At 38.8% G+C, this 20,640-nt stretch overlaps 1 long non-coding RNA gene across 1 annotated transcript in view; it reads right to left on the bottom strand.

Annotated features, from left to right (window-relative positions):
- The window catches only part of LOC146502667 (uncharacterized), a 264,594-nt gene that overhangs the window by 166,849 nt on the left and 77,105 nt on the right, over positions 1-20,640 (bottom strand). The window lies entirely within an intron of this gene.

Raw genomic sequence — 20,640 nt, 5'->3', positions numbered from 1 at the left:
AACGTTCCATTCGAGCCTCAACTCAAAAACACGTGGAACAGCCATACTAATCCATAAAAGAACTCAATTTAATGCATCCACTGTTATCTCAGACCCGCAGGGGTGATTTGTGATGGTTTCAGGACTCCTGCACCATAAGCCTGTGGTATTGATAAATATTTATGCCCCAAACTGGGATGATGATAAGTTTATTAGCAAAATAATATCATTAATTCCAGATATGAACTCAAAACAGCTGATCTTTGGTAGAGACTTGAACTGTGTGATGAACATAGCACTTGACCGTTTCAGCTGTAAACCTACAAATCTCTCCAAAAAAGCCAAGTTATTATCTGTTTTTACGGCCCAAATACGATGTGTTGACCCCTGGCGTTTTTATTTCCACAAAGTCAATCATTTTATTTTTTCTCTAATGTACATCATTCATATAGTAGAATAGACTATTTCTTCATTGTCCAGAATCTTCTCCCCTTAGTCAAGAAAACTGAATGTCATGCCCCTGTACTTTTAGATCTTGCGTTTCCTCTTTACCAATCAGAACACCCACCCTGGAAATTAGACAGGACTCTCCTGGCAGATGAGGGTTTCTGTGAAACGATATCAAAAAAAAAAAAAAAAAAAAAAAATAGATGACTTTCTAATTTTCAACCAGAAAGATAATGTTTCACCTTCCCTCTTGTGGGAAACATTAAAGGCTGTAATCAGGGGAGAAATCATCTCATATTTGTCTAGAAAAAACAAAATGAATCGAATTAGGCAAGAGGAACTAATTAAAACCATCTCTATGTTAGATGCTCAGTACTCTGCTTCTCCTTCACCTGAGCTTTATAAAAAGAAGTTAGATCTCCAAACACAATACAATTTGTTGTCAACTGAAAAAACGGAACGTCTTTTGTTAAAATCACGAGGTTATGTAAATGAGCACGGCGACAAAGCCGGACATTTATTAGCACACCAACCTAAATGCCGCTCAGCTGCACAACAAATCACACAAATACAAAAAGATGATGGTGAGCTAACAATTGACCCTGAAGAAATTAAAGAAACTTTCACTACGTTTTATTCAAATCTTTATACATCTGAGACTACAAGTGACTGCTCTGATATGGAGCATTTTTTTTTAAACAATCTTCAGGTTCCTCTTGTAACAGTGGCCCATACTGAAGCTGAACTTCCACTCAATCATGTAGAAATACAGCAATAAAGGCGGAATGCAGAATGGCAAGGCACCGTGCCCTGATGGGTATCCCATTGAGTTCTATAAAAAATTTTCTGACAAGCTAACAACAATTTTACTTGACGTCTTTAATGATTCTTTGTCTTGTGGGTCACTTCCACAGACAATGACTGAAGCATCTATTTTCTTCTTGCTGAAATCAGGTAAAGACAAAACAGAGCCTGGTTCGTACCGTCCCATTTCACTCCTAAACTGTGATGTAAAAATCCTGGCAAAGGCTCTTTCCCTTCGACGTAATATCTGCTGACCAAACTGGCTTTATCCCAGGCCGTCAGTCATTTACAAATGTGCGTCGGCTCCTAAATGTCATCCACTCTCCTGGATCCAGCGTGGTGCCTGAGGTGGTTATTGCGCTGGATGCAGAGAAAGCATTTGATAGGGTGGAATGGGGTTACTTATTCGCTTGTTTAAAAAAATTTGGTTACGGCCCCAATTTTATTTCATGGATAAGACTTTTATATATATCACCCAAAGCCTCTATAATCATAAATGGTAAATGTTCACGTTATTTTAAGTTGACAAGGGGTACCCGTCAGGGCTGTCCAATCAGTCCATTGTTATTTGCCCTGGCCATAGAGCCCCTCTCTATTACACTCAAAACCTTGCCATCAATTGCAGGTATCCACAGGATGGATAAAGAGCATAGAGTGTCCCTTTATGCAGATGATCTGTTAATGTACGTATCTGACCCTGTTCCATGTGTCCCCAATATTATTCACACCTTAAGTAGCTTTGGCTCCTTCTCTGGGTACAAACTGAACTTCAGTAAAAGCGAATGCTACCCTGTTAACGATCTGGCTCTTCAAATACAGAACAGTGCTACACCTTTCAAAACAGCCAAAAGCTTTAAATATCTAGGCATAAATATAACAAGAGATTTGAATAATCTCTATGAAGAAAATTTCTGTCCGTTACTTGAAAAAGTCAAATCAGACTTAAAGGAATGGAAGCCACTTCATTTATTGTTGGCAGGGAAGGTAAATTGTATAAAAATGAATATACTCCCCAAGTTTCTTTATCTTTTTCAGTGTATCCCACTTTACCTTCCAAAATTATTTTTTAAATCTATTGATAAAGCTCTGATCTTATTCATATGGGATGGGAAAAACCCTAGAATACGCCTGGATCTGTTACAGAGGCCTAAAAACCTAGGCGGCTTAGCCCTTCCAAATTTTCGCCATTATTATTGGGCCTCAAATGTTCAAAAAATCATATACTGGCTCAATACCACTGATGAAGACTGGTGCCAAATTGAAGCGATCTCCACCTCTCTAAGAGCCTTGGTCACCTCCAGCCTTCCAATTTCCTCACAGCAGCATACCACCAGTCTTATAGTTATTAACACCCTCAAAATATGGGCTCAATTTTGAAAGAACTTTGGGTTTGAAAATCTTCTCAATTTAACCCCTATACACAATAATCACCTTTTGCTTCCCGCCAGATTAGACTCTAAATTTGCTCTTTGGCAGATACGAGGCCTCCATAACTTTTCTGACATATACATAGACGGTGTCTTGGCAAGTTTTCAGGATTTGTCACACAAATTTGACCTCCCTCAGTCCAGCTTATTTAGATACTTTCAAGTTCGCCACTTCTTTCAGCATCATAACCCTGACTTTCCAAATATAACTCCATTTACTGCTGTAGATGATCTGTTGAAGCTGACATTTAAGCCTAAAGGCCTTATCTCAAGAATTAGTAATTGTATAGCCTCCTTTAAGAATATAACAATATATATATATAACAACAATATAACAGTCCCGTTGATCGAGGACGCTGAAGATATCTACCTATTCGGAACCATGATAACAGGGTTCTTGCTGATCGGAGCTGGCTTGGCCCTGGCTTATCGGCCCCGGCTGTTCAAACCCCCACAAGGCTGCCCGCTGGGATTGGAACGACAGGTGCGACTTCTCAGAAAGGGCTCACTGAAGGCAGCATGGTTAAGAGCTTGGAGGCGCTTACGACTGCAGTGAATGCTCAGGATAACACCTTTGAGCGTATGTATGTTGGATTACATCAGGAAAGAATCAACTCAGAACAACATCTCTGGGCGGAAGCTGGATTGCATCTTGGATCATTTGGCTGCGGTCGTGAGGTCTCAGAATCTGCTATCTGAGCAAAAGAGTGACAAGACCACAGAATCGACGGCTAATAACATCATGGAGAAACTCGCAACTATTAATGGGAGATTGAGAGACCAGTGTTGGAGTGTTAAAAACCGCCTTTCATATTCTCATGAGTTGTTTGCAAAAGAAAAATCACCATCATAATGTGGCTACCCCTTCGGTGCCTGCTGTGGGCTCAAGGCTGGAGCTGAACAAAAACTCCCTGATAACGACTGTGTTTAGTCTGTTCCTTCCCATTTTGGGTTGTGTGAATTCATTACTCCAATGCAAGACTGGCTAAAATATTTCCAAACATAGATGCAAGCTGTGAAAGATGTAGAAATCCCTCTGCAGATTTAACACATATGTTTTGGTCATGTCCAACTTTAAAAGCCTACTGGTCAACAATTTTCAAAACATTGTCCGAAGCATTGAATGTTGAGCTTCAACCCAATGCAGCTATGGCTATATTTGGTGTCACAGATAGAGGACATAGAACATTAAGGAAGAGTCATAAAAACATAATCGCTTTCATTACACTGCTTGCACGCAGAAGGATATTGTTGCATTGGAAGTCAAAAAAGCCACCAAAAGCAGCTTTGTGGTTTAGTGACCTGACACAATTTATACAGTTGGAAAAGATAAAGTACGCTCTCAAGGGGTCAAAGGAAAGATTCTTTGCTGTTTGGGATACATTGCTAAAACATTTAGAGAAAATTAAAACCATACCCACCTGAAAGATGCTTGACAGCTGCCGTAAATCCTTTTTTTGTGTGTGATTGGGATTAATTTTGTGCAAACTATTCCCCTTTAAGTGCACATCTTCAAACATGGTGAATTTCCTTGTACCTCATTTAAATTCCCTTTATTCATTTATTTATTTTAATTTTTCCCCCTCTGGATCGGTGTCTAATATGTTCTTGGGGCGGGGTAAATAGATATAAAAAGGAGCGTTGTGGCCTTGCTATATGTATGTCTTTGTACTACATTGTTGATGCTCAATAAAAAATAAAAAATTTAAAAAATAAATAAAAATAAAAATAAAAATAACTGGCCAGCCAATTTGTCAGTGCAGGAAAACACTAGGTGATGTGGGCGAATTTTGGGGCTGTGGGGAGGGTAATCTCACATTTCTCCCACGTGGACCCCAAATGGATTTGCCAACACAAGCCAACAGGATTTTTTGGGGTCCATATATGGGTGTTCTATGGACAAGCCCACTGTGGGTTGCCAACAGAAAACCATGACGTGGGCCCCTTGGTGTAAAGCTAATATGGGGCCTGCATACACTAAGCCACTGAGGAGAAAATTAGGGTTTTCTGTGTTGAAATGGAAATAAATAGAATAAATAGCCTCTCCACAAATCGCTGCCTTATCCTGGTGGAGGGGTTTGCGTGTCCCAGGGATCCAAGAGACTCTGTTGTCCAAGGGGTTTTGCCCCCTGATAGGGTCTCCCATGGCAAATTGAGAGACCAGACAAAGAGCGATTCAGAATACCCCTATGAGTAAACAATCAAGGGAACTAAAAAACAAACTTATGGAGAAAACTCAGGTTTCAATGCATTTGCAGTAAAGCTACATTTGCTAGGACACGTAAATATGTCTATAAATATTAAAACAAATAACATTTAGCTTCCAAACAAAAGAAACAAATTTATATTGTGATTTCTCACAAAATTACAAAACTAGTGAGCTGTTATCTGATGGGGAGTTTATGAAACAGTGTCTAATGGCTTAAATATGACAGATGGCTTGATGTATACTTGTATTCTTCTATATGTTTGAATCCAAATTTCATATTGTCCTCATGTGGATGGTCAGGGATAACCAAAGGACCAAATGTAGCCTTAGAGCCATACAATCCCTAGGTCTGTTCTATACTGTCTATATGGTTGTCTCAAGACTTTCCATTTGGTTAGTTTGTCAAAGTCATGTTACACTTTTTCAGCTATTGCTGCAATTTGAAGTTTTGAACTTAGTTATAGAGCTGCCATTTTCTGATAATTTTGTTTCCAAATTTAAAGTTCTGCAAAATGAAAGTTATTACACAACTGAATGTAAGTAGTTCTGTTTGTCCTCAGGTAATAATTGGTGCAAAGAGTTATTTGATGTTTTTTTCCTTCCTCGCTGCCACAGCAGATTTATTTTTAGACAAACTGTCATAACAGAAACTACAAGACCGTTGGCACCATTATGAACTTTTTGAATTCACGAGTTTGTAAGTTACTGCAAATTCAACCCAAATTCTGGGTTGAATTAGTAGCAATAGCAACAACAGTGTCAAGTTAATGATGGGGGAGAAACTGACTTAATTTATGGCCAAGGGCATCTCAGAAACTGAATTGTCCGGTGGTTTCTGTCACTTTATTAATTTGCTGTAAAAATAAATTTTTCATGTAAAAGGGTTTTGGCCCCAATGTTTACTTTAAACAGCATGCTTTCAATGTTTGCAGAGTTGTGCAGAAATGTCAGATGAGTTAAGCTAAGGCTCTGTTGGTGATTCATTTCCAAATTGCAATAGACGTAGGCTGTTGGGGGATTCCCATGATGCATTGAGTTTTTCCTTTCCAGTCACCTTTCTCACTCACTATGTATTAATAGACCTCTCTGCATTGAATCATATCTGTTATTAATCTCTGTCTCTCTTCCACAGCATGTCTTTATCCTGTCTTCCTTCTCTCACCCCAACCGGTCGCAGCAGATGGCCGCCCCTCCCTGAGCCTGGTTCTGGTTCTATGAAGCGCCTCGAGGCGACTTTTGTTGTGATTTGGCGCTATATAAATAAAATTGAATTGAATTGAATGAATAATATTAAGAACTCTTCATTGTCACCTGATCCATCTCTGTATCGTAAAACCAAGCAGTGGAGATATATGTGACCAGCATAGTTAGTCCTGGTCACACGTTTGTTTCTCAGTAGTGTAGTAGTATAATTGCCATACATCCAGTAGATGGGGATATTGCTCTATGTAAACTGAAATGTTAATTACACGCTGAGCCACGAGGGGGGTGTATCCTATCAATGTGGTAGATGCTTCAGATAGTACATCAATTTAGATACAGATTTTATCTAAATTTGCATGTAAATCTAAGGCAGATTTCAAGATGTGACAGCTCTGAATTTATGCCCAGCTCTGTGCCAAAGGCTGAAGAACAATTATGAGTTTTTAAGTATGTTTCTTTGAAACAATGACATTTATTGCCCTTGTTTTTGTATGATTGACCAGTCAAAAATACATTTTTCTTTCAAATGTCCTTTTGCTTAGGACACTTGAAACGTCCTCATATTTTAAAATTATTTAAACACTTTATTGCTATTTTTATCTAATAGAGTTATTCTGTTCTTACTGCCTTGGGGCAACTGTAACCACATAATTCTTTCTGGGATTAATAAAGTATTCTGATTGTGATTTTGCTTTGTTACTTTTAAACATTTAGACAAAAAATCATTACTACATCATATCACCATAACATTCAATTTATATTTTTAAACAACTTTTTAAACACTACTTTATATTTCTTTATTTATATACAGTCTTTCAAGAAACTCACAGTTGTTTTACACACAAAAGTCAAATAAATGGGCCTCAGTGAATAGGTGAAAATGTTCAGAGACCAGTCACTGCAGTTCCCATAGTGGAGCTGATTCCAAAGAGTAGGTGTAGCACCACTGAAGGCTCTGTCTTTGTAAGACCACAGCCTGGTGTGAAAAATGGAGACTAAGCCTTTGTCTGTGAAAGGCAGAATCTGGGATGGTGTAGGAGAAGATCAGATAAATACTGGGGAGTAAGAACATCTAGGGATTTGTAAGTGAAGAGACTAATTTTACAGGATATCTGGGAATTGATTAGGATTCACTGGAAGTGGGTGACTTACCAGGACTTAGTGTAGGTAAGAATTTTAGCAGCTGAGTTGTGCATACTGCAACATGTCCAAGACGTGTTGCAACAGAGGTGTGCAAAATACAATAACACAAGAACAAGCAAATATAAGAATTGGTAAATCTGAGAATTATAAGAATAAATACATGTACAAATATAAAAGTGTATGTGCATTACTAAATATGTATACTAAATATTAGAGATGGACCGATCCGATATTACGTATCGGTATCGGTCCGATACTGACCTAAATTACTGGATCGGATATCGGAGAGAAATAAAAAATGTAATCCGATCCATTAAATATCAAAAAAGCACCTCACAAAACTTGGCGACATGGCGAGCCGGAGCAGTGTGGTCACGTGATGGAGCGGCTGTGTGTATTTGTAGCCTGCTAGCAAACATTTCATCTCCGAGGAAGTTATCTCAGAGAGAAGTAAAGCAAGTGTGTAAGTTCATCTCTGAATGTTTGTAAAGCATTCCCGCGTTAAGCTTAACAACCGATATATAGAGCAACTGCCTCTTCTCTCTCTCTCCTGCTGCTACTTCAATCGTGAAACTGATTAATGATCAGCTGATCGGCTTTCTGTCGCGAGTCCGTCTCTCTTCTTTGTTTTTGGCCCACTTCTCACCAGAAAGAGGAAACCAGCGGCTGAACAACAGCAGCACTATTAAGCTTGATAAGCTGTTGTTAGAATTTATTTAATATTACTTTCTAGACCAGGATCTTTTTCTACGTAGCTGACGGCTGGTAACTGTGCAGGGGCGGATCTAGCAAAGTTTAGCCAGGGGGCCGATAGGGCATGAACAGGCAAAAGGGGGCACAAAGACATACTTTTCTTTCTTATTCTCATTTAAAATATCTAGCTTTTAATTATTTAATAATTATCTGAATCTTACACCCAAAGTTTTAATCTGATGTAAATGTATAGAAGTCCATTACTGTATATAGTAACTGTTAAGTCTAATATACCCTAGTACTTTTTAGTAGTAGTACTTTTTCCTTTGGGAAGGTACCATCTGTGCAGTCTGCAATTCTGTTGAAGAAAGATGTTGAATCTATTTAATTATTCTTGAAAAATAATTTATTTCTGTGAATTTTTTTCACCCTGCATCAAATTAAAGTTGATTACATTGATTAAGCATCATGAGGAAGAGGGTGGTTCCCTATTTTCTTTTGCTGGGAGTTTGCAACCCTATTAGTTAGGTTGCTTAATATTTCTGCTAAGTACTCTTTAAAATACCAGAATAGGGAGGATGGGGTAGGTTTAACTTTATTAGATTGATCAGTGTTGCTGATCTATGAAATATTTTGGGTGCAGTGTGTTTTTTTTTACATACAGGTATAACAGAATAGCTTTAGTGTTGTTGTTGTTTTTTAACTTGAGTATGAACTTACAAAAAGCAGCAAGATATTAAAAAAACAGTTTTACTGATTAAAAAACACACTATATCGGATTCATATCGGTATCGGCAGATATCCAAATTTATGATATCGGTATCGGTATCGGACATAAAAAAGTGGTATCGTGCCATCTCTACTAAATATGTATATATACGTGTGTGTGTGTGTATACATATATATAAAATTAATTAAAAATAAAATATACAGAGGTCAGCAGTTGGCTATTGTGCAAAACAAGTGGCATTTATGTACAGCATGGATTGCATAATGTTGAAGTTCCGGTAAGTGACAGCGAGGCGTCTATGAAGTGGGGCGATCGTGACTCAAAGAGTTGGCAGTTCGTCATGTAACTGGAAGGTTGCCGGTTCGAGCCCCGGCTCGGACAGTCAGTTTCGGTTGTTGTGTCCTTGGGCAAGACACTTCACCTACTGCCTACTGTTAATGGCCAGAAGGGCCGATGGCACGATATGGCAGCCTTGCCTCTGTGGCTACAACTGTAGCTTGCCTCCACCAGTGTGTGAATGTGAGAGTGAATGAATCTATCTATCTATCTATCTACATAGGATGGGTTCAAATAATGATGGGTTCAAATAATATATATATATATATATATATATATATATATATATATATATATATATATATATATATATATATTCATTCATATATGTATGTATATATATATATTATTTGAACCCATCCTGATTTTGAAAGATTGCCCTTAAGCAAAGAAATGATGAGTCTATAATTTAAATGGTAGGTTGATTTCAAAAGTTGAGAAACAGAACAATAACAAAAGAATCATGAAAAAAACTCATAAAGTAATTTCCTTTTCATGAAGGAAATAATTCATTGAATTAACTGATACCCTGTCTGATGTTCCCTGACATCAGGTTAAGAGGAGATATCATCATCCTTGGGTAACAAGCCCCAAGAACAACTAGCTAACTAATTGACGGTCTTGTCACTATTAGTTACCAGGCATACCAGTTGTTTAATCTAATTGTTAAAATTTTAATTGATGCCCAATACTGGTAAATTATTAACCCAGCAACCACAGTGCAGAAGCCACAAAGGGCAGTGATGACGTGCCTGCAAGTTCTGCCAGCAGCTGGCTACGCCAGGGCGGACCGAGGCCTGAGCTCCACGGGCCCCCTACCCTAGAGAAGGGTGCCAGGCCCCACCAAGCAACTGCCAGGAGTGAGCCAGTACACACCCAAGCACCCAGCCCCGGACACCGAGAACCATCAGTAGGTTAAGGCATCAGCCACTGGCAGTGCAGGGCTGCACGGCGTCAATGCGTTAGCGCGGTTTGCTCGTTAACATGTTATAGCGCCATCTAGCCCCACGCACGGGGCGATCTGTGCAAACTTGCTAATGGAGATTTGTCGCGTTAATGCGGTTATGGCATTAACGTCATTTTAATGAGATTAACGTTAAAGCACTAATATATATATAAGGTTATATATATGTATATATATATATATACATATATATATATATAACCCTGAGACTCATGAGGTTTTGCGAATAGTGGCAATGCTCCACCCTAGATAAACCCTGTGGGTTTGTTATGGTGATTCTGTTTGTGCATCCTCAACATTGGGCAGACAGCCCAATGTTGGTCTGTGTCTTTCATCACAACAGGATAACTAGTGTGTGTATGACTCTCAGTTTTATGATGTTAAATCATATTCAGTTAGACAGGTCATTTTTCCTTACCTCCATGTACTAGATAAGGTTTTTAAATGAATATGAGGTGATAGTCTCTCTCATCCAGTGATGCAGATTGGATGGTGCTCCCTTGCTTTCTGTAGCTGACTGCTACAGGGTGATTAATGTGTTCATTCCCCATTATTAAAGACTTGTGCAGTGCTGCAGGCTACAGATATAGGGCCTCATCATAAATCTTAGCCAAATGAACAGTCAAATAATCGCTCATCGGAAATGAAATCTGGGCTCATTAATACTGCCGCCTATACTGGGGTAGAGTACACATACATGCACACCAGTCTAGCTATCTTATTCTCATGCTGCCACACACATGGATGACTACATGCACGTATAGAAATGCACAGAAAAAGGAGGGGGCTCTGGTCTGGTCTGTCATCACGGTGTACCACTCCACAATGACAGGACAGGAATTATTGGAGAACACAGATACAGGTTTGTTGTGGGTCTAATCACAGGCTAAGACTGGAGCTCTCAATAATAACCTCAGCATGTTGTTTAACTTCCTTAGGCTTTATCAAAAATTCAACTGATGGAATTAGTGCTCATAATCTAGGCTAGCAAAGAACCAATAAACATTCAAAATAAAACATACAGTTTGGATGCTCAATGTGGAACTAAGGCATTAATATTGTACATTGAAAACTTGATGTACACAAAAATAAAATTGGATATCAGAATTCATTTAGATTCTAGAAATATAGTTAAACAAAGAAACAACAAAGCTCTGTGGTGTGAATGTAGTGCCTGGAGCACCTGTGTTCACTGGGGAACGACCCTCACAATCTGTCTCAACTAAACAGTATGTCAGTCACTCCACACTGGACCTGCCAAGCAAGCCAGTCACTCATATTATGTCATTTGACAAAAAAAAAAAATCATATGGACTTATTTAAAAATGACAACAAACACTCTGACGTGATTGATTTGTTGTAAAATTGGCTTGATTTATTTTCTTGCATGCTTTATTTGTATTTTAATGTTTAATGTCTTTGCTATACTACTATCCCTCTTCTATGACATCTTCCTTCACACACACACACACACACACACACACACACACACACACCACATCGATAGAGACAGTTTCTCATGGTCTGGGTGAGTCAGTGTTTCTCTATAGTGCCTGGCGCCCCTCCTCTGGGTGGAGTCATCATCACTCCTCCCAGAGCTCCCACCTGGAGCTGATTAGACCGGCATTACTTAAGACCAGCGCTCACAACTAATCCTATGTTAGTTCGTGGCTTCTCGTATCCTGTGTTCATCATAGTGCTTGTATCTTACCTTGTTCTCTTGTCTTCTCAGTCGTTTCACGGAAATACTCACTCCACCTCGCCATAACTCTTCAAACCTGGATGCTGGTCACTTCTGCTCCACCTAAGCCGATAATCTGTCATTGAATACTCTCCAGAAACACCTACCTGCCCCCCTGCTTCACTGATTCATTCCTCACTGCACTCACCCATGCCACAATCACTCGCTTTCCCCCTCCAGCTTGCTCCACCTGCAAACAAGTAAGGCTTAGATGTTTTCAGCTGACTTTGCTCACCACTTCTCAGAACCATCCTGACCTAGACCGTCAATTGTCAAACCACAGTTTCCCTGCCGACCCAGCCCGGTCTGGAGTTTCATCGTTCATGCTCATTTGCCCTAACCAGGTTCATAGCCTTAGCTCTTAAGCATCCTGTTGTACTATGTCACTGTAAATAAAATATTCTAGTCACTCAGCCTCGAGCTGTCATTTTGAATCTGCTTTTGGGTCCATTTCTCATTGCTAGCTACCGAGCCTTGACACAGATGAAACAAATCAGGTAGTTAAGCTAGTAGAATCACTTAAATGCCTGGTTGACCAGTAATGTTTCTAATTCCAAAAACTGTCCTTAAAATATAAGAATATTGTGTAATCAATTAGACAAGATGAACTCACATGTACATAACATTCTAAATCTGTACAATACATCCAAAGCAGGTGTCTTTCCACTGATGTGAAATCCACTGATATGAAATATATATATATGTGTGTGTGTGTGTGTGTGTGTGTGTGTGTGTGTGTACGTACACACACACACAAATGTTAGTTAATGTTAGAATGACATAGATGCTTCACTTATAGAACACAATCACACAGTTATAACAACACCTTAAAGAGATAAAAGTTATTAATTTTTTTAATTGCATTCAACACTAAAAATAAAATAGTATCTACCTATTTGCTTGTTGTTATTGTTAATGTCTCTTAATGCTTTTCTTTTCTCCTTTTGCATTCTTCTTACCCCAACCACTGGCAGTGAATTAAACTGAATGAGACAAACTGTTAGGTCATGTAAATTCTCAAATGATAGTGAATATAAAAACTAGAGATGGCACGATACCACTTTTTTATGTCCGATACCGATACCGATATCATAAATTTGGATATCTGCCGATACCGATATGAATCCGATATAGTGTGTTTTTTAATCAATAAAACGTTTTTTTAATATCTTGCTGCATTTTGTATAAATTTATACTCAAGTTTAAATAAATAACAACACTAAAACTATTCTGTTATACCTGTATGTAAAAAATACACTGCGCCCAAAATATTTCATAGATCAGCAATACTGATCAATCTAATAAACGTAAACCTGCTCCATCCTCCCTATTCTGGTATTTTAAAGAGTACTTAGCAGAAATATCAAGCAACCTAACTAATAGGGTTGCACCCCCCACCCTCCAGCTCATGATGCTTAATCGATGTAATCAAATTTAATTTGATGCAGGGGGAAAATGCACAGAAAGAAATTATTTTTCAAGAATAATTAAATAGATTCAACATCTTTCTTCAACAGAATTGCAGACTGCACAGATGGTATCTTCCCAAAGGAAAAAGTACTATAGCTTACTAGGGTATATTAGACTTAACAGTTACTATATACAGTAATGGACTTCTATGTATTTTACATCAGATTAAAACTTTGGGTGTAAGATTCAGATAATTATTTATTAAAAGCTAGACATTTTAAATGAGAACAAGAAAGAAAAGTATGTCTTTGTGCCCCCTTTTCCCTGTTCATGCCCTATCGGCCCCCCTGGCTAAACTTTGCTAGATCCGCCCCTGCACAGTTACCAGCTGTCAGCTATGTAGAAAAAGATCCTGGTGTAGAAAGCAATATTAAACAAATTCTAACAACAGCTTATCAAGCTTAAACGTGCTGCTGTTGTTCAGCCGCTGGTTTCCTCTTTCTGGTGCAAAGTGGGCCAAAAACTAAGAAGAGAGACGGACTCGCGACAGAAAAGCCGATCAGCTGATCATTAAGCAGTTTCATGATTGAAGTAGCAGCAGGAGAGAGAGAGAGAGAGAGAGGCAGTCGCTCCAGGTATGGTTGTTAAGCTTAACGTGGGAATGCTTTACAAACATTCAGAGATGAACTTACACACTTGCTTTACTTCTCTCTGGGAAAACTTCCTCGGAGATGAAATGCTGATTTGCTAGCTAGGCTACAAATACACACAGCGGCTCTATCACTGATGCACACTGCTGAGACGTGCTACGGTTATGAGCCGAGTTACGCCGTGTAGCAAGTTTTGTGAGGTGCTTTTTTGATATTTAATGGATCGGATTACATTTTTATTTCTCGCCGATATCCGATCCAGTAATTTGGGTCAGTATCGGACCGATACCGATACGTAATATCGGATCGGTCCATCTCTAATAAAAACGTAATCAATATGAGCTACAATGCTTAGAGCAGGGGCCTCAAACTCACAGCCCTGGGGCCACTTCCAGCCCACGTCACCTACAGAAAGAAATCTAATGCAATTTGGCCCTTGATGTTCCTTTTTTTGTTAGGGACGATCTGTTTGTTGTTGAGTGCAGTATTTAAATAAGTTCTTTAAAAAGCCCAAACTGATTTAATATGAAGGCAATATGAGCAGAGAGTACAAACATCCTGAGGGATTGGCTGTGTTATTTCAGTGAGAGAGTCAAAAACTAATGTGTACACTTCTGTCTGCATTTTGATTTTGTTGAATACGAACAAAATAATAGCAGAAGTACTGCCATGTGAGAGGACCAATATGTTTATTTAGTAGTTCAATGAAAGGCTTCAGTTAGTTACGAGGGAGAGAAAAATAATTTGAGTTTACATTTGCAGTTTTGTCTTGTTTTAGAATATTTAAAATAAAACAAAACAAAAAACAAAACCAAAACACTACATTCAATATTTGTGGGTTTTTTTGTTCGTTTGTTTGTTTTGTAGTACTTGAACACCAAGATGGCCCTCCAATGAGATGTGCTAGCACACCCACAGCTCATTTAGGGTTGAGACCCCTGGCTTAGAGCATATATTTTATTAAACTATATTAATAGAAATATGACTTATCTTTTTACTGACTAAATACAAAAGTGCAGAGAAAATGGCTGTGCAACCTGTACTAATATCGAATTACTAATCACTTAAAAAAACAAAGGAGAAATAGACATGCTAACTATTCACATATGTTACGTGTTTTTTTTCTAACTCATGGACAGAATGTAGTCTAATAACTAATAGCATGCAGAGGATTGATTATCAGAAAGATTAATGGCATACGCAGGCTGCAGTGACAGATTTATAAGAAGTACACTTTGATTTATGGTTTATGGAAATGAAGAGGACTACCTTTCTTCAAAGGTATCAACGAATCAGTGATCACTGCCTGTGACTGTGTGAGAGAAATACACATGTACTGCAGGTGATGGTACATTTAACCAGTGGTTATCAAACTGTATCAGGATGACAGAGTGCACAGATGGACCATGAACTGTCAGGGACATGTGAGACCTTTGTAGGTTAAAACACTGTGGGCAAAACTCTTTTTTAAACACTCTTCAATTGTGAATTATTTAGGTTATTCTGTTTGCTGAACATGTCTTGTTGTAAATACTCCATGCAAGTGTTTTTTTTTTCTTTTTCTGTCTATTGGATATTTTTTATAAATGTGTGGATATTTAAAAAACAGCCTTATTTGAAAATGTAAACGTTTCATTTATTTTATTTTTCACTTAATGGTGACAGTACATGTTGTTGAAGAAATATAAAACTATTGGCTTTAACCATGAAAGAATAAACCAATAAAATTGGGCTTTTACATCGGCTTGGAATGTACATTACACATATCAGGTGTAACTGATTAATATTTACATTTATTACATTAATATTAATGTTTTAATCTAAAATATGATCAGCCTCTCTCTATTTATCGGCTATGTACCACAGGCCTTCAAGCTGGCAGTAGTAAAACCGTTACTTAAAAAACCATCTGTAGACCCAGCAGTCTTAGCTAATTATAGGCCAATCTCTAAACTTCCTTTCATTTAAAAAAATCTTGAAAGAGTAGTTGTCAAACAGCTAACAGATCATCTGCAGAGGAATGGCTTATTTGAAGAGTTTGAGTCAGGTTTCAGAGCTCATCACAGCACAGAAACAGCTTTAGTGAAGGTTATAAATGATCTTTTTATGGCCTCTGACAGTGGACTCATCTCTGTGCTTGTCCTGCTAGACCTCAGTGCAGCGTTCAATACTGTCAACCATAATATTCTATTAGAGCGATTAGAGCATGCTGTAGGTATTACAGGTACTGCGCTGCAGTGGTTTATATCATATCTTTCTAATAGACTCCAATTTGTGCATGTAAATGGAGAGTCCTCTTCACACACTGAGGTTAATTATGGAGTTCCACAGGGTTCAGTGCTAGGACCAATTCTGTTTACATTATACAGCTCAAATAATTAGCAAAGCGCTATTGACTTCATGAACTTCTACACAGATGAAATTTTAACTATTAGAGAAAAAAATGATCATCTCACAGATGTAACATTATCTACAACTCCTTTCAGTACCATTGATATTCATTTAGAGTCTCTTTCTCCAATTGATCTTTCTGAGTTAACTTTAGTAATTATTTCCTGTTTCAGAGTGACTCTGACAAACTAGTTGATGCATTTATTACTTCTAGGCTGGACGACTGCAATCCATTATTATCAGGATGTCCTAAAAAACTCCCTGAAAGCCTTCAGTTTATCCAAAATGCTGCAGCAAGAGTGGTGACAGGGACTAGAAAGAGAGAGCATATTTCTCCTATACCGGAGTCCCTTCATTGGCTCCCTGTTAAATCCAGAATTGAATTCAAAATCCTCACTTACAAGGTCTTCAATAATCTGGTCCAATCTTATCCTAATGACCCGATAGTACCATATCACCCCATTAGAGCACTTCGCTCTCACACCACAGGCTTACTTGTTGTTCCTGGAGTATATAAAAGTAGAATGGGAGGCAGAGCCTTCAGTTTTCAGGCCCCACTTCTATGGAAGCAGCTTCCAGTTTGGATTTAGGAGACAGACACTATTTCTACTTTTAAGATTAGGCTTCAAACTTTCCTTTTTGCTAAAGCATATAGTTAGGGCTGGATCAGGTGACCCTGAATCCTCCCTTAGTTATGCTGCAATAGGTATAGGCTGCGGGGGGATTCCCATGATGCACTGAGTATTTCTTCTTCACTCACTATGAGTTAACAGACCTCTCTGCATTGAATCATGCTTGCTTAATTAATCTCTGTCTCTCTTCCACAGCATGTCTTTTGTCCTGTCTTCCTTGTCTCTCCCTAACCGGTCGTGGCAGATTGCCGCCCCTCCCTGAGCCTGGTTCTGCTGGAGGTTCTTCCTGTTAAAAAGGAGTTTTTCCCCCCCACTGTCGCCAAGTGCTTGCTTATAGGGGGTCATATGGTTGTTGGGTTTTTATCTGTATGTATTACTGTAGGGTCTACCTTACAATATAAAGCACCTTGAGGCAACTGTTGTTGTGATTTGGTGTTGTATAAATAAAACTGAATTAAATTGATCTTAACCATTTCTGCACATTTCATCAGGACACCTTGTTAAGTCATGTATCCACTTTGCTCAAATGCTGGAGCTGCCACATTCATTCTATTTATTACCACTCTATGTCTGCATGCAGCACCAGTTCTCTGTCTCTCTCTCTCTCTCTCTCTCACACACACACACACACACGTGCAGGCAAACAGACGCACCAGCCCTCACAGACATTTGCACTCATGAAATACCCACATACGAAAAAGATGAACATTTGTTCATAAACCTACAGTATCTGTATGCAAACACATAGCTATGAATACTTGCATACTACCACCCACTCTTTCACTCTCACAAACACAGATATCCCCCACTACCCCTTCAACCAGGTCTCTGCTGGCCTCCTTTCCCAGCCAGTTATGACAATGCTAATGATTCTCACTGGAGCACTGGATGATGGCTGACAGAGCCAACCAGACCAGGACTAGCTGATGATGGAGGGGGAATTGGAGGTTGTAGTGTGTGTGTTTGTGTGTGTGTGTGTGTGTGTGTGTATAAAAAGTGGGGGTTAGAAGACGAGGTCAAGGATGGTGGTGCACACGCTCCTTCTCTGGTGATGTGTTGGGAAGGATGCACCTTTCCCCAGCTCAGTGCTAATTTATTACATTTAAGACAAGGCCTGACACCCTGAATCAGCCTCTGTTCAGACCATATTGGCTGGCCAGGGTGGTGGGAGGGTGTGTGTAGCTGAAGGGAGGAAGGGGGAGGTAAACACAAAGGAGGAGAAAGCACGGAGCGGAGAAAACAGAGAGTGACTACATGGAAATTATATGCAATGAAGAGACGTAGCCTCAGGCATGGTGCATGTTTTGCCTGTTTTCTTATAGTTAGTGTATTTATAATTCAAATATATGCCTTTAATAATTTACAGACAGGACATATCAAAAGAAAATGTGTGAGATATTTCTGAGCAATGTGCTGAAAATATTTCACTTTTTAAGCAAACACTTAATCACATGAATGTGATTAAAGGTGATTGCTAACTGAAAATGTGGATATGTTTCATGGTTTAATAATAATTAATAATTAATAATTAATATACTGATTTAGGGTTTATTATACATATTTCTATACATTTTATCAAGTGTGAGAGCAAAATATCTCACTAAGTCTATATCTTATCTCTGTTTGCTTGTGTGTTCTTTCTCTACAATCAACAACCATCCTTTCAATCCACTTTAAAGTTGATAGGGGCACAGCGAGGATCCTGAGTCAAATCTGGCATCATTTTTATAGTGTGGACTCATTTTTGGGGTTCTTTCGTGAAGGCAAATGGACTGGTTCTTAAATAGTGCTTTTCTACACGGTGAATATATGATGTCATGTAATGATGTCAAGGCTGTAAGCTCATGCTTGAATTCTGATTAGAGTCCTGGTGACAGAAAGAGTTAGCAATGAACTAAACCTTTGGGAGGTTTTAGAATAGAGCATACAAACAGTAGTTCCATGTAAAGGAAGGAATTCATGTCTTTCAACAGTGGCAAAAGCATGTATCCCTGATGGTGAGGTGTCTGTACAGAGGTCCATTGATCCTGAAAGACAGCACTCAGCACAGCCACAACCTGTTCTTTATTCTGCTTTTTATTTGTGCCTTACCATGTCTGCTGGCTCTATCATTTCTAACTCATCTCTGGCTGACCCAGCAACATTTAATAACTCAGTCAAAGCATCTAACAGCATCACTTAGGTGTGCAGGTAGAGCACGTCATCTACTATTCAGAAGTTTGATGGTTTGATCCCTGTCTGCTCTGGTCTGTATGACAAATATAGTTAGCAAGATGCTAACCCCAACTATACTAAACCATGCTAACACCTCTGATGCATCAATCAGAGTGTGAAAGTTAGACAGAAAATACTTATGCATTAGCTAAAAAGTGGTTGTATGAATGAGTGAATGAGGCATGTTATATAAAGTGCTTTGTGTGGTCAGACTATAAAAGAAACACTATATTTACCGACTTGTGCAGGTACCACACAGGCAACCTTCAAACATATTGTGTCTGACACAGATGTCTGTAGGCAACTGCCATTTTCAGGGACTGTGTGGTATAAAGAAATGTGATAGGAAACCAATGTGGACTAATCTCTGGAAAGTTGCTTGTATAGTAAAATCAAACATATAACAAAGGCAATTAATACTTTAATGCAAGGCAGTAATGTGTTCAGCACTTGAACTGTTGCAGTGTTGTTCAGTAAGACTCTTATTCTGTCAACTCAACAGATTGACCTTTGACTTCTGACTTGCACACCAAAAACGTAAAAAAGAGAATAGAAAATCAATATGAAATAAATACAAATAAGCTCATAGAAGCTGAAGCTGAAGCTGTGTGTGTGTGTGCGTGCGTGTGTACATATACTCAGTGTTGGGAAGGTTACTTTTAAAATGTAATCCATTACAGAATACAGAATACATGCCCCAAAATGTATTCTGTAACGTATTCCGTTACGTTACTCAATGAGAGTAACGTATTCTGAATACTTTGGATTACTTAATATATTATCATGCTGTTTACAACTACGTGAATGTACTATTGCTGTGATTTATTACTGTTACTGAAGGTCCGCGGCTCTGAACCGTAGTAAAGGGACCTCTGGCTAATACGGTGGGTTCTGTGTCGGGCTCGTAGCCGAAAAATAGCTTTACTTTGTTGTCTGGGTCAACTTTGCTAGCAGAGACAGAGAGAGGCGTTGAAAGGCTGCTCCAACGGAACTTATTGTTTCGGAGGAAAACACGAACACTGTGTACAGTAATAAATCACATAAATCACATAGTCTTAATAGCTTACTTACAGCTGGGCTGTCAGGCTCTCTTCTTGGCTGCAGTGGTTAATATTATATTTACATGCTTCCAGCTCCCGTTTTTGCTGGATGACAGCTCGTACTTTTCCTTTTTCTCCCTCCCTCGCTCACAGACACATAACGTGTATGGCAGTCCATTCTCCCTGCAGCACGGACTACACTGCCTATGATGCTACATTCTTAGAGCTATACCTGTAGCATTCTGCCTATTAGCTTAGCACAACAACAACAAAAAGGCCTCTCTCACCCAGGAAACAGGCAGAGAGAGAGCGTCACCGTGTAACCATGGCAACCGTAACGCTGCCACCTGGAACAACAGAAGTAGCTGTCAAACAAAACCCAAACAGGCCTGACCCGCCACAATATGAAACACGGAAGTACCTCCGTGTAATCAATTTATTTCAACAAAGTAACTGTATTCTAAATACCACCTTTTTAAACGGTAACTGTAACGGAATACAGTTACTCATATTTTGTATTTTAACGGCGGTACATGTATTCCGTTACTCCCCAACACTGCATATACTTGAAATTATATTTCTTCTACCATACTATCTTTGGTTGTATGGTTCTTAAGTGTACTGCAT

This window comes from Neolamprologus multifasciatus, chromosome 15, assembly GCF_963576455.1.
Source record: "Neolamprologus multifasciatus chromosome 15, fNeoMul1.2, whole genome shotgun sequence".
Lineage (NCBI taxonomy): Eukaryota > Metazoa > Chordata > Actinopteri > Cichliformes > Cichlidae > Neolamprologus > Neolamprologus multifasciatus.
This window is presented reverse-complemented; position numbering and strand designations above follow the sequence as displayed.